Below are 13,881 nucleotides of genomic sequence, written 5' to 3' on the forward strand. Positions count from 1 at the left end.
CTTCCCCTTGCACCCAACAGACGACTGGGGATACACAGTCACCCCAGGACAATATGGACATGTGATGTCACATTTTTCAGTTAGATGTAGATTGCAAAAATGTATTTTGTTTCATTGCTTTTCTTGTTTATCTCAAACACCGTGATTTGAAAGTTTTGATTTCTAACCTTTAGCTCAGCCCTGTCCAGCTGTGCTGATATAGCTGTTTCCTAGGCTGCGCTGCAAACTGAACTGAGAGGAACCTTTGAATACCATAGCCCTTCCCCAGATATCCAGATACAGCTTTTAGGAGTTACTTAAACCTGAATCAGTTCAGTTGTATTCAGTCCTTGTCATTACTCTACAAATAGCTGTAGTAATAGTGAGAAGAAAGATGCAGTGTGGGCACAGAAAAAAGGAATGAAGAGAGATAGATTTGGGGGAGTGGCTGGTTAAGGACCTGGGCTGGTAAGCTCCCAGACTATGGCTTTCAACTTTGAAAACTATGATATTTTTCGGAATATACCACTGGGGAATCTGAGACACAATTATTTATGTTTAAAGAATAGTAAAACTGCTGATCATCTTCAGGATGGTCAGTAAAGTATGAACTGGTACAAGCAACTTGGAAAATGCTCCAGCTGATGGTAGGATATGGTATCGGGTGACAAGCCTATTTTTTGCAATTGTGCTCTTATCTTTGGGCCAAGTATGCAATGATATAAAATGATGGCTACTACACAAGACCGGTTATCATGTGCATCCTGATTTGTCACATCGAGAGCATGGAAACATCCCAGTGCAATTTGAGTAGACTGGTGGGACTTCTAAATGAGGTAGCTGCAAAGCTGGACCACTAGCTGAGCAGAATAATGCTACACCCTATTTAGAAGCTATTCTTGAGGTATTTTAAGAATTTTTATTGCAGCCACTTACTAAACTATCCAGCTCTTTTATCAGTCATCTGCGTATTGGTTATTCAGTAGAACTTGGCTGCTGATTTTTTTTCTTTTGCCAAGCCTTATATTCCTGTCTGCCTGTGATGCTCTCACTCTGGCTGGAAAAGTTGTCAGTCTGGACTCCATTTCAACTGGTTAGCTTTATTTTTATTCTGACTGGCTGACATGAAGATATTCACTGTCTTTGACTCAGAAGATTTTGATGGAATTGTATTCATTGCAGTCATAAATGAGTTGTCTGAAATGAGAGTAATTGAAAAAGTAGTGTTCTACTGGGGTAAAGCATTCCTCGTGGAAGTAAGTTAGAATTTTGTTTTATTTTTTGGCATTCTAGACCTTGAGTAATTTCCAGTGTAAGTTGCATAGCAGGTATGCAGATTGAGTTGTCACGTGTTATAGGTATCAGAGATTATACCTGTCAGCAGCTGGAGTTGCGCAGGTTAAACCACTGGAGGTGTAGCAGTGGGAGGGGGAGCTTGGATATAGGAGAGAGCTGTGATCAAGTTTGTTATTACAGAAAATGTGCAAATACAGAGACTCAATTGTTTCGTACTTTCAATATTCAGCTTGACTGTAGAAGCATTAATCAACAGTCTTCTGTCCAATTAATAATACAAAGCTAATACAAACCCTACTGTGCTTCTCTTTTTCCACCTTATGGGGTTTTTAGGGTTTTTTTGTTTGCTTGGTTCTTTAGGTTTTGTTTTGTTTTGTTTTGTTTTAACGTGTGATTGGATCAGAATAACATTAGTGGCTCAAAAGATGGGACAAATGCATTTAAAGCTCATTTTTAATATAATGGTAATGATAAAGTATTTATGGCTCTGTGGCTTATGTATACAAAATGAGGTACAGAAATAACTAAACCAGATGTAAGTTCTACTAATGTTGCACTGCTACAATACAGTAACATTTTACCAGATCAACATATTGTTAGTACAGGGGACTTGTTATAACAAAATAAGGAAATGTATCTTTTCCCATCACTTATTTGATTAAAATCTCCCTCCAAGAGGTCTGTCCCACATGTGGAATTAGTTATTGGTGTCTACAGCTTAACATGAACCACAAATTGGATTGCAAGATGCATTATCTAGCCTCCTGTGCTATTATAACAGTATTGGTTTTGTAAAAGGCAATTTTATTGGAGGCCTATATTTTATTTAAGGTAATGATGTAAACCTGGGGCCTCCATGGATGACGTGGGCAACCACCAAGCTAAGTTTTATAAAACTCTTCTTTCTTTGATGGTCTTGGAACGGTCTTAGTTGTGGGTGATATGCTGCTAGGTATTAGATAAAACTGCTGATTTTTGAGAACACTCTAAACTTCAAGTAGGCTAGTTTCTGCATTCTTTAGTCTTTTAAGTTGCTACTTTTAGAACTATTGTGCTTTGAAAAGCAATGTCAAAATAAAATGCTGTTCTTGATTTAAATTTGCATTTTTATCCTTCTCTTCTGAGGAGCTCTAAAGCCTTAGTAATGTAGTAGTCAGTGTTGCTTATTGTCCATCTCTTGCCATTTGCAAGTTATGCTTGCAGTAGTGTTTCATCATTATTTAAATCTAACTCAGTGGTTAATTTTCTGCTCATTTCCCACATTTAAGAAATTTTATTATGCTGAACTTACCCAGAGGTCTTGATATTTTGGCACAACTGATCAGAAACCTAGTATTTTGTAAGTTATTTCTATTTTGTGTGGTCAGGGTTCAAGTCTTGTCTCAGGTCTTTGAAGTATAGTATTTACAGTGTATAGACTGTTAGGGCAGCAGCTATTCCCTTGCAGGACAGACTTCATCCATGGAGTGAGATATTTTGAGGTATTTAGTAAATATGCTTTTCGTAGAGACTGCTTTTATTTCAGTTAAAAATAATAAATAACTTAGAGCTTCAAAACATGACTTGAACTCTCATGGGTTCATTTTGTCTAACAAGAGCTACATATTCAAGTGCACTGCGCTGTTAAATATTGCGTTTGTGGGCTGGGTAACCCTTAACATTTCAAGAACAGTGGAAGACTGGGGCTCCATTGCCAGCTGGGGCACCATTTATCCCTAGCATCTCTCATTCTGCAGTAATCAGCTGGGGGTTAGTTTTCCTGTCAGCTTTAAGGCAGTACAAAATGCTGAAGATGGTGAGACAAACGTGCCTGCACATACATTGCTCATATTTGCGGATGAGCCAGCCTGATGCTTTTCTCTTCTCTCTGCTGGATGGCAACAGCATGAAGCCTGTGTGGTCTTGACCATCGCTCCTTCCCTGCCCCCCCCCCCCCCCCCCCCCTCCCCCCCCACCCCCGATATTTCCTAGACAAAATAAGCTTTTTTCCAATTTATTTCTCCCTTGACAATTTCAAGTAGCTAGTAATGCTGTTTCCTGTAGTTCCCACAGCTCCTTGCTGCTTTTCTGTTTGATCCTGAAAGAAGAAAAGCAATATTAGCCTTCACTATTGTCTCAGAGATACTGATCTCCTGCAGGTCCCTGTGATGTCGGTGGAGTGGTACTGAACTGGACATCGATATGTATAAATAGCCATTGTTTCCTTGATTTAAACCACTGGAACAGATCACATATGACAGAAATACAGCATTCTAAGGGAAATTTATCAGAATTGTATCTTATTAAAAATGTGGAATCATAAAATGTCTTGCTGAAGTCGCTGACACTGGCATAATACGAATTATATTTTCATATTAAATCTGTAATATTTTCATTGGAATTGCCACTAAAATCCGCATTACTTTTATCTATCCACTTGAAGTCTACAGTAATATTTAGGAGCCTATATTTGAGAATGCCTCTCTAGAAGGATGAAAAAAGCAAAGTCTTCTTTAAAAAATGAGTAAGTAAATAACAAAAGAGAGAAGGCTTTTCATATTTACAGGAGCTGTGGAGAACCTTCAATTTACCAGAGAGGTTAGTTTGCCCCGGAAAGGTTGTTGCTGTCTTCAGTGCTGCATAAGAATTATACTGCATGGTAGCATACAAAGTATGCTGTATTCTTGCCTGTTGTGGTTTAACCTCAGCCAGCACCTCAGCCCCACACAGCTGCTTGCTCACTCTGTCCTCTTAGGATGGGGAAGAGGGAAACTCAGAGATTGATATAAAGGTAGCTTGATAGGAAAAGCAAAAGCTGTGTGAGCAAACAAAGCAAGGAATTAAATTCATTCACTGATTCCCGTGGGCAGGAAGGTGTTCAGCCATGTCCAGGAGAGCAGGGCTCCATCATGCACTGCTTTACTTGGGAAGACAAACACCATCACTCTTGATTATCTACTGTGATATATGTCCTAAAGTTAATTCGTGTTAAGCAATAAAATATATAATTCGTTCGCGGCAGAATATAATAATGTATCATATAGCATTAATCTACTTTAAACTAAAAGGTGTGTACAGGGTTAACTGAGGCGAAAGCTGCACGGAGGGGCACGGGGAATTTCTGCTGGGAATCATTGCAAAGACAGCACAAAGGAACGGAAAGGGAGATGGGTGTCCTGATGATCTCCTGATTGTATCAGATCACTGTCTTATCTGTTCCGGCCATGATGTTTACAATTCCAAAACTTCTCCGGACGCAGCAATCAGACTTGTTCTGCTTTGAGGAACTATTCAATGGACCCCTGACACGGACATGAATATCTAATGAAGCTACCGCGAGGCACTGGTCTCACAGTCTCGGTCGGCCCCTCAGCGAGAGACTGTATAAAATCGGCAGTATGAGACCCAATTTGTGAACTGAGGGGGATAACAGGCTGGCATAGGTCAGTTACCATGTTCACCAGTGCCCGAAAGTCCCGAGATTCGACGTCCTGTCCCTTTTAATTGTGGCTACCGAGAACTGTGTTTGAGTCTCATAATAAAATTCTAAATTTTGATTCACTGAATTTGGCTTATCGAGTTTATTACAAGTTGGTGACCTCGACATGATGGTCTGATCGTGGGACCCTCGGACCCCTGTCTCTGACCAGGAGGCACCCTGCTGAATTCAGCAGCCTGGCAGAGCCGGGAGACCTTGTGGAACCGATCAAACCACACGACGAACTTAAGCAAAAGCCACACTTAAAAGGGGGTTTAGGTGAGGTCAGAGCTCTCAGGGAACTTGGGAAGGTCCGGGGTACAGGGCCTCCAAAGCCACGGTGAAGACACAACTCATAAAAATCCACGTGCACAAAGAATCCACACAGGAAAAGGATCGTAAGTATTGCGTGGTTGAGTGGGGGTGACTGAGCATGTGAGTGAGACGCGATTTTATCATGAAGCGAGTGGGGACTCCCAGACCACAGTTCCACTTCCCCCGCGAAGGGGTGTGGTCGGTCGCGGGGGAAGCGAAAGTTTCGGGAGTAACAAACGCACCTCACACGTAAAGCCCAAAAACTCGGGGAGTTTTGGGGGTCGGTCACAGGAAGGCTAGAAGGGAAGGGTACATCCTCAAGAGTTCCGGGGATTGGTAAACCTTTCAGCCTAGGACCAGGGAAGGGTCCAGAAGAGAGAAAAACAGGAAACGGAGAGCTCAAAAATCACCAGGGAAAAAACCCTGGGAGGGATCGATCACCCTTAACGGCCAGTAGCTGGTGACTCTATATCATGGGACAAAGGAAAAGTAAACCCCAGGAGAGGCTCACAGGGAAATCCAAGAAGGGAACCGCTAAGGAGACTCCCAAAATCCCACTTGAAAGTCTTTAGGATGGATGTTAGAACATTGGGAGGGAATGTCCTATATGGAAGAAAAAGTCTAAAGAACAAATGATATATTATTGCATAGAGGCGGGGTGGGGGGGGGGTTGAAGTACGAGACCATGTAACATGGCCCGTCTTTGGGACATTTGAGGGGTGGATCTGTACTGCTTTAGTGAATTACGTGAGGAGGGGGAAGAACAAAGAAGAATATGAGTATGCTCAAGTTTGGGAAAGAACTGATACCAAGCTTTTACCAGTGAAACTTAAAGGTCCCGCAGGAACCTCAGGCGATAAATGGGAACCTTTAGATAATCTCCCTCCACCATACCTCTTGCCTCCATCCCCACCAAACCCGGGATTCCCTCAGAACCTCCCAGGGTCTGAGCTTCCCCCTGGGCAAGGGGCCCCCTCCCCTCCGCTGATTGCGTCAGCTCCGCCACTGGAGCTACAGCTCTCATAGGCGGTTGCTATGCCCCCGCCGTCAGGGCTCCCTCCCCTGCTAGAACCCACGCCAGCTCCTCAGTCGTCCTGGCAGGGCACACCGCTTTCCAAACCCCAGACCCCGCTCCTTGATTTTCCGCCACCCGAATTAGACTTGGCCCCGTTTCTCAATCCCGCTGTCCCGACCCCGCAGAACACTCCACCCGCTAGGAGAACGAGGAGACAGTTAAAAAGGTTGAATGAAGTGGAAAGTGAGAATGAAGGAGAAAGAGGTAACCTCTTTCCCCTGAGGGAGGTGCCCATGGCCCCAGGAATCATCGGATACGTAAATGTACCGATCAATACTAATGATGTGAGAGCCTTTAAAAAGGAAATGGGAAAGCTTATGGATGATCCATTGGGGGTATCAGAAAGACTGGATGAATTTCTGGGAACTAGTATATATTCATATGAGGACCTTACTGCAATTTTGAGGTCATTATTTAATATGGAAGAAAGGGAAATGATAAGGCAAGCCGGGATGAGGGAGTGGGAACGCAGGAACCCCCAAAGCACCCCCGGGGATCAAAAATGGCCAAGCCAGGATCCCCAGTGGAATGCTCAAACAGAGGAAGGTAGAAGAAGTATGATTGACATGAGGAATATAGTAATTCAAGGCATCAGGGAGGCGGTACCCAGGGGACAGAACCTAAGCAAGGTATTCGGAGAATGCCAAGGGAAGGAGGAAACCCCTGCTGAACGGTTAGAGAGATTAAGAAAAAGCCTGCAAGTATATTCCAGAACTGATCCTGATTCTCCCGTGGGAGAAGTTTTATTAAAAACCCAATTTGTAGCAAAGTCATGGGAGGACATATGGAGGAAATTGGAAAAAATCGAAAATTGGAAGGAGAAGGGGTTAGAGGAGCTACTGAGGGAAGCTCAAAAGGTATATATGAGGAGGGATGAGAAAAAACAGAAAATGCAGGCGAAGATATTAGTGGCAGCTGTAAGGGAAGCCCAGAAGCAGGAACATCCCCAAGATTCGGGGAGAACACTAAAATGGGCCCCTCTGAAAAAGCTAGTTTTTCCTCCATAAAGGACCCATGGTAATCAGAACGAGGGACCCAAATGTTTCTATTGTAAGAAAAAAGGCCACCTAAAAAGGGACTGTAAGAAAAGAATAAGGGATGAGAAAATATTCCAAGAAGATTAGGGTCGTCAAGGGCTTTTTATTTTGGGGTCCATAACATCTAAAAAGCCCATGGTAAAACTGAAAATAGGACCCGAGGGAAAGGAGATGGATTTCCTAGTAGATTCTGGGGCCGAGAAAAGTACATTTAAACAATTGCCCCCGGGGTGCCAAATCAAGGATTCTGTGATGGTTATAGGGGCAAAGGGGGAACCTTTTAAGGTTCCCGTAGTAAAAAATGTAGAAATAGAGTCTGAGAATAATATTTGTTTGGGGGACATGTTATTAGTTGAGGAAGGAGATTATAATTTATTGGGCTGGGATCTAATGGTTGCATTGGGCATTAGTTTAATAGTCAGAAATTCCAAATTAATGGTCAGCTTATATAAATTGACCGCAGAGGATGAGAAAAAAATTAATCAGGAAGTATGGCATACGGGAAGGGAGGCGGGGAAACTGGACATGGAACCAATTTCAATTGAAATTGAGAAAACTGAGAACCCCATAAGGGTAAAACAATACCCTATCTCCCTGGAAGGGAGGCGGGGACTAAAACCTATAATAGATGATCTAATAAAAAAGGGAGTTTTAGAACCATGTGTGTCTAGACACAACACTCCTATTCTGGCAATAAGAAAAATGGATGGAAGTTATCGGTTAGTGCAAGACCTAAGGGCAGTTAATGAGAGAACAAAGACCCGGTTCCCTGTAGTGGCTAATCCATACACTCTTTTGAACCAGGTCTCCCCAGAGGATGTATGGTACAGCGTAATAGATCTAAAAGATGCCTTCTGGACATGCCCATTAGCAGAAGGGAGCCGAGATTATTTTGCTTTCCAGTGGGAGGACCCAGACACTAATAGGAAACAACAGCTAAGATGGGCTTCTCTGCCCCAAGAATTCGTAGACTCTCACAATTTGTTTGGGCAAGCCTTAGAACAACTGTTGAGTAAGGTTTCCCCTAGGGAAGGAACAAAAATCCTGCAATATGTAGATGATCTGTTAATTGCTGGACCAAAAGAGAAAGAGGTCAGAAATTGCACTATATCATTATTAAACTTCTTAAGAGAAAAGGGACTCAAGGTATCCAAGTCAAAACTCCAATTCACAGAGCCTGAGGTGAAGTACTTAGGACATTGGATTACAAAGGGGAAAAATAAATTAGACCCCGAGAGGGTAGCCGGCATAATAGCGCTGCCTCCCCTGAGGAACAAAAGACAAGTGAGACAGCTACTGGGGCTCCTTGGGTACTGCCGACAATGGATTGAGGGATACAGTGAAAAAGTAAAATTCTTAGATGAAAAACTAACCACAGAAAAAGTAAAGTGGACTGAACATGATGAGAGGGAATTGAAGCAGTTAAAAGAAGCTCTAATAGCAGCCCCTGTCCTGAGCCTCCCCAATGTAAACAAACAGTTCCAGTTATTCATTGATGTTAGCAACCACACAGCCCATGGAGTCCTAACACAAGATTGGGCAGGGGATAAAAAACCTGTAGGTTATATCTTGGAATTGCTAGATCCAGTAAGTAGGGGATGGCCCACATGCTTACAGGCAATTGTGGCTGTAGCCCTACTGGTAGAAGAAGCTAAAAAGATTACCTTTGGGGCCCCTTTAATAGTCTATACCCCCCATAATGTAAGGACTATATTGCAACAAAAAGCAGATAAGTGGCTTACAGATGCAAGACTTCTAAAATACGAGGCCATACTCATACATGCACCTGAATTGGAATTGAAAACAACAAAAGCAAAAAAATCGAGCTGAATTCCTTTTTGGGGAAACATTAGAAGGGCCCATTTATAATTGTTCTGACTTAATAGAACTCCTAACAAAGGTAAGGGCAGATCTAGAAGATGAGGAACTGGAGGAGGGGGAGAAATGGTTTGTGGACGGATCTGCCCAAGTAGTAGAAAGAAAAAGAAAATCAGGTTATGCCATCGTAGATGGGAAAACAGGGGAAGTAATCGAATCAGGCCCTCTAAGTGCATCTTGGTCAGCCCAAGCATGTGAACTATATGCAGTCCTACAGGCTCTAAAAGGACTAAAGGGAAAGACTGGGACCATTTACACTGATTCAAAATATGCTTTTGGAGTGGTACACACTTTTGGAAAAATTTGGGAAGAAGGGATTAATAAACACTCGAGGAAAAATCTAGTGCATGAAAATTTAATACGACAAATCCTAGAAGCTATAAGGGAACCAAAAGCTATCGCTGTAGTATATGTAAGTGGGATCATCAAGTGGGATTGCAGTTCAGAACTAGGGGAAACAACTTAGCAGATCAGGAAGCAAGAAGGGCTGCACTTCTTACCCTTAATGTCCCGGAAAACCCCAGAAGTGAACCCCAGGAGTTCCCCCCCTTGCCCCACTGAAAAACAGATGGAGGAATTCAGGAAAATAGGGGGAACACTAGACGATGGGAAATGGAAACTACCAGTTGGTTGAGAACTAATACCCAAGGCCTATGCCAGAAAAATACTGAGAAAGTTACACTTACAGACCCACTGGGGAACTCAGGCCCTAGCTGAGCAATTTTTGAAATTCTTCAGATGCAAAGGTATCTACGAATTAGCAAAACAAGAGGTATAGGGATGTATTATATGCCAAAAGATAAATAAATCTAGAATCAGGCAAGCTTCACAGGGAGGACATCCTTTAGCCTACCATCCCTTTGGGAGGATCCGGGTGGATTTCACTGAGTTACGTAAAGTGGGGAGGCATAGGTACCTGTTGGTATTAGTGGATCAATTAACCCACTGGGTAGAAGCATTCCCCGGTCCCCGGGCAACTGCCCAAGTAGTAGCTAAGAAATTATTAGAGGAAATAGTACCTAGGTATGGGATTCCAGACTCCATAGATTCAGACCAGTGGACACACTTCACCTCCAAAATCATAAAGCACTTAGCGGATGCCCTAAGAATTCGATGGGAATACCATACACCATGGCACCCCCAAAGCTCAGGACAGGTGGAACAGATGAACCAAACGTTAAAGGCACAAATATCGAAACTTATACTGGAAACCAGGATGCCGTGGGTGAAATGCCTCCCCTTGGCCCTTCTGAACATCAGGACCCAACCACACTCAGGATCTGGGCTATCCCCTTTTGAGATGCTATATGGAATGCCATACAAGGACGGAATGCCAGTGGGACATCCTCGAATTGAGGATTGCCAAATACAATCTTATCTTGTTTCAATTAATAAAAATTTACAGGAGCTTCGAAAATGTGGTCTGGTGTCTCAGAGCACTCCCCTGGGGTTTGCAATCCACAAGATCCAACTGGGTGATAAGGTGTTAGTCAAGACGTGGAAAGAAGCACCGCTGACTCCTTGTTGGGAAGGACCCTTCCTCGTCCTCCTGACCACTGACACCGCAGTAAGAACTGCAGAAAAAGGTTGGACACACTCTTCTCGGGTAAAAAGAGTCGAGCCAAGAGACAACCCTCCGCAGTGGAAAGCCACCTCTGCACCAGAGGATTTGAAGCTGAGGATTCACCGACAGACCCGATGACCAGTAGGGTGTACCTGCTATCCTTTTGTTCATTTTAAGTGTGTTCATTGTAAACAGATTTGGGTAGCCCATTGTTACAGGGGAACTAAGCCTTGGAGCCTGTGTGAGAATTGCAAAGAGGAGGAAAGGGAGCTCACAGACCGCTTTCTATACGTTGCCACTGAAGCAGGTATATTAGAATTAGACTTCCCGGAGTGGTTCCATTTATTCATAAATGGGTTAAGAGGAAATCTAAATAAAAGGGCTGAACCCCTGGTAATTGAGTGTAGAAGGACAGTAAAAGTACCTTGCATAGCGGACCAAATAAAATTGGCCAGGTGGGGACAGTACAAAAGGCGAGATGCTCAAAGGACTAACCATGGAGACCCGGAAGAATACCCTTGCTGCCAAGAAGATGGTTTACCTTGCCGCCGGTGGCAACCTGGTGGGCAGAGGCCAAGGCAGAGGGGTACACCCATGGGCAATCCTAGTGATCCTGAGTCTAGCCATGTACCCCACGAATAGACTCCCCAACCCTCAGGGGCAAATGGGGCAGGAAAAAGAATGCCTAAAGGAGACTCAACAAGAGCCCACCGGGGGCCAAGATAAAAATTTCAAGGTACATTTTGACTGTCCGGAAATCCAAAAAAGGGGAATTTGTTCTCTCAACAAAAGTTGGTTTAAAATATGTGAATTAAAAGAAAATACAATATACCACAACCTGGTGGCAATGTCTAGAAAGAGGAGAGAGCTGGGTAGTATACCCATAATTCCTATATGTGAACAATGTAACAAAACTGTGTGGGTTGGGGGTAAGAAAGAGTCTACCTTTGTTGCCTATTTGCGGGTAAACAAGCTGTGCTACGATCAGAATAATCTAAGAATGTGCACCGTGAACAGAAAAACCTATTGGGTGGGGCAAAATACGAAACTCCAGACAGCTGCTTTAAACAGCGGGCCCATCATTCTGGATATGTTAAGTGAGAATGATGAAAGGGTCTGCTTGAAGTTAGAGAGAACCTTCTGTTTCTCTAACAACGAGGAGGGGATGGATCTGAAAAGCAAGATACAGAGAGTAGCTCAAAAATTAAAAAGGCAGAAACTAGAAGCAAAAAAGGAAAAAGATGGAGCGGGAAAGGATAAAGTCACTTAGTGAACAGTACAAACAATTAGAGAAACAATCTGGTGATTGGAGCTTGCCAGCCTCTAGCAAAAACCTTTTTGTAGACCTAGTACAAGAAATTGCCACTGAATTAGGGCTGTCAAATTGCTAGATTTGTGGAGGATCAAAGTCAGCGGAGAGATGGCCCTGGAAAGGAGAGAGCCTAGCACCAGAACAACTTCTGAGATGGGATAACCAAATAATAAAAACAATGTCACGACCTGAAGGGTGGACCTTAGATAAACGAATAATAGGGACCACCTGCATTAGTAGAGAAGGAAATACATACACTGAGATAGTGGGATATACCCCTTGTTTATCCACTTTAGCTGTTAACTTGAACAATAGAACAAAAATCTGGCAACCAGAGCCACTAGCTGGATTCTGGAGCAAGGAAAAAGAGGAAGGATGTAAATGGGTAAGCGAGATTGAACTGTGCTGGAACAGCTTGACAGGGGCAAACCCCTACCAGTCACTAGCGAATTTAAAAGGATTCTGGGAATGGCCAGAAAATGTAGAAAGCCCCAAATGGAATATACTGGATCTGTGGGAAAAAAGCCTATAGTGAGCTACCTCGCAAATGGAAAGGATCCTGTACCCTGGGAATGATCAGACCTTCATTCTTCACACTACCCCAATCAGATAGTAACCTGTTAGGAGCTCCATTATATGAAACCTTTAGTAGGAAAAAAAGGGAAACAAAAAGGGAACTCCCGAATGCGGGGGGAAATCAGAAATGGGGTAGTGAAGAACAGCCCGCTGAACGTATAATTGAATACTGTAGTCCCGCAACATGGGCTCAGGATGGGAGTTGGCATTACAGAACTCCAGTCTATTTACTTAACAGATTAATCAGACTGCAAACCATAGTAGAAATAGTCTCGAATCACACCTCAGATGCTTTGGAGCTGCTGGCACAGCAGCACTCACAGATGAGGGCTTTTGTGTATCAGAATAGGATCGCTCTGGACTACCTGTTAGCAGAAGAGGGAGGTGTGTGTGGAAAATTCAATGAATCTGAGTGTTGCATTGAAATAAAAGATTACGGGGAGACTGTTAAGGGACTAGCAGCTGAGATCAAGAAGGCAGCTCATGTACCTGTCCAAAAATGGAACTCAATCCTCCAAGCCTCCTGGTGGGATCAATTGTTTGGGACAGGAGTTTGGTGGAAGAAAGTGGAGTTTTTCATCTTATGTTCAGTGGCTGGGGTTATCTTTTTACCATCTCTAATTCCTTGCTTTATCCAACTTATTTACACAGTAGTTCAAGGGATGCAAATAGCATCATTGCCAACAGATCCGGAATTGGCGTCAGGGCGTCTTAACAGAAATAATACAATACCAAAAATCATGAAATTGAATGAGAAAAAGAGCAGGGCAGCAGAAGTGCTGGCAAAGTTTGAAGCTCAAGTACAAGGAGGAGGGAAAGAAAGAACGTATTGGGGTGAACCCGAAGAATAGAGGCACATTAAGAATAATGTAAACACTTTTTCATGTTTGGGGGATAGTTGGTTAAGAGGCTTTTTTATCAGAACGAAAAAAAGGCAATAACCAGAACACAAATTAAATAAGTTTATATAGAAGGGGAGGGATTGTGATATATGTCCTAAAGTTAATTTGTGTTAAGCAATAAAATATATAATTCGTTCGTGGCAGAATATAATAATGTATCTTATAGCATTTATCTACTTTAAAAGGTGTGTACAGGGTTAACTGAGACGAAAGCTGCACGGAGGGGCATGGGGAATTTCTGCCGGGAATCGTTGCAAAGACAACACAAAGGAACCGAAAAGGGAGATGGGTGTCCTGATGATCTCCTGATTGTATCAGATCACTATCTTATCTGTTCCGGCCTGATGTTACCATTTCCAAAACTTCTCCGGACGCAGCAATCAGGACATTGTTTTGCTTTTGAGGAACTATTCATCGGACCCCGGACACAGACATGAATATCTAATGAAGCTACCGCGAGGCACGGGTCTCACGGTCTCAGTCGGCCCTC

The 13,881-nt window shown here is 43.1% G+C and overlaps 1 protein-coding gene across 4 annotated transcripts in view; it reads left to right on the forward strand.

Moving 5' to 3' along the window:
• Positions 1–13,881, forward strand: part of TMTC2 (transmembrane O-mannosyltransferase targeting cadherins 2) — a 324,464-nt gene that overhangs the window by 153,650 nt on the left and 156,933 nt on the right. The window lies entirely within an intron of this gene.

The sequence above is a fragment of the Hirundo rustica genome, chromosome 4, assembly GCF_015227805.2.
Source record: "Hirundo rustica isolate bHirRus1 chromosome 4, bHirRus1.pri.v3, whole genome shotgun sequence".
Lineage (NCBI taxonomy): Eukaryota > Metazoa > Chordata > Aves > Passeriformes > Hirundinidae > Hirundo > Hirundo rustica.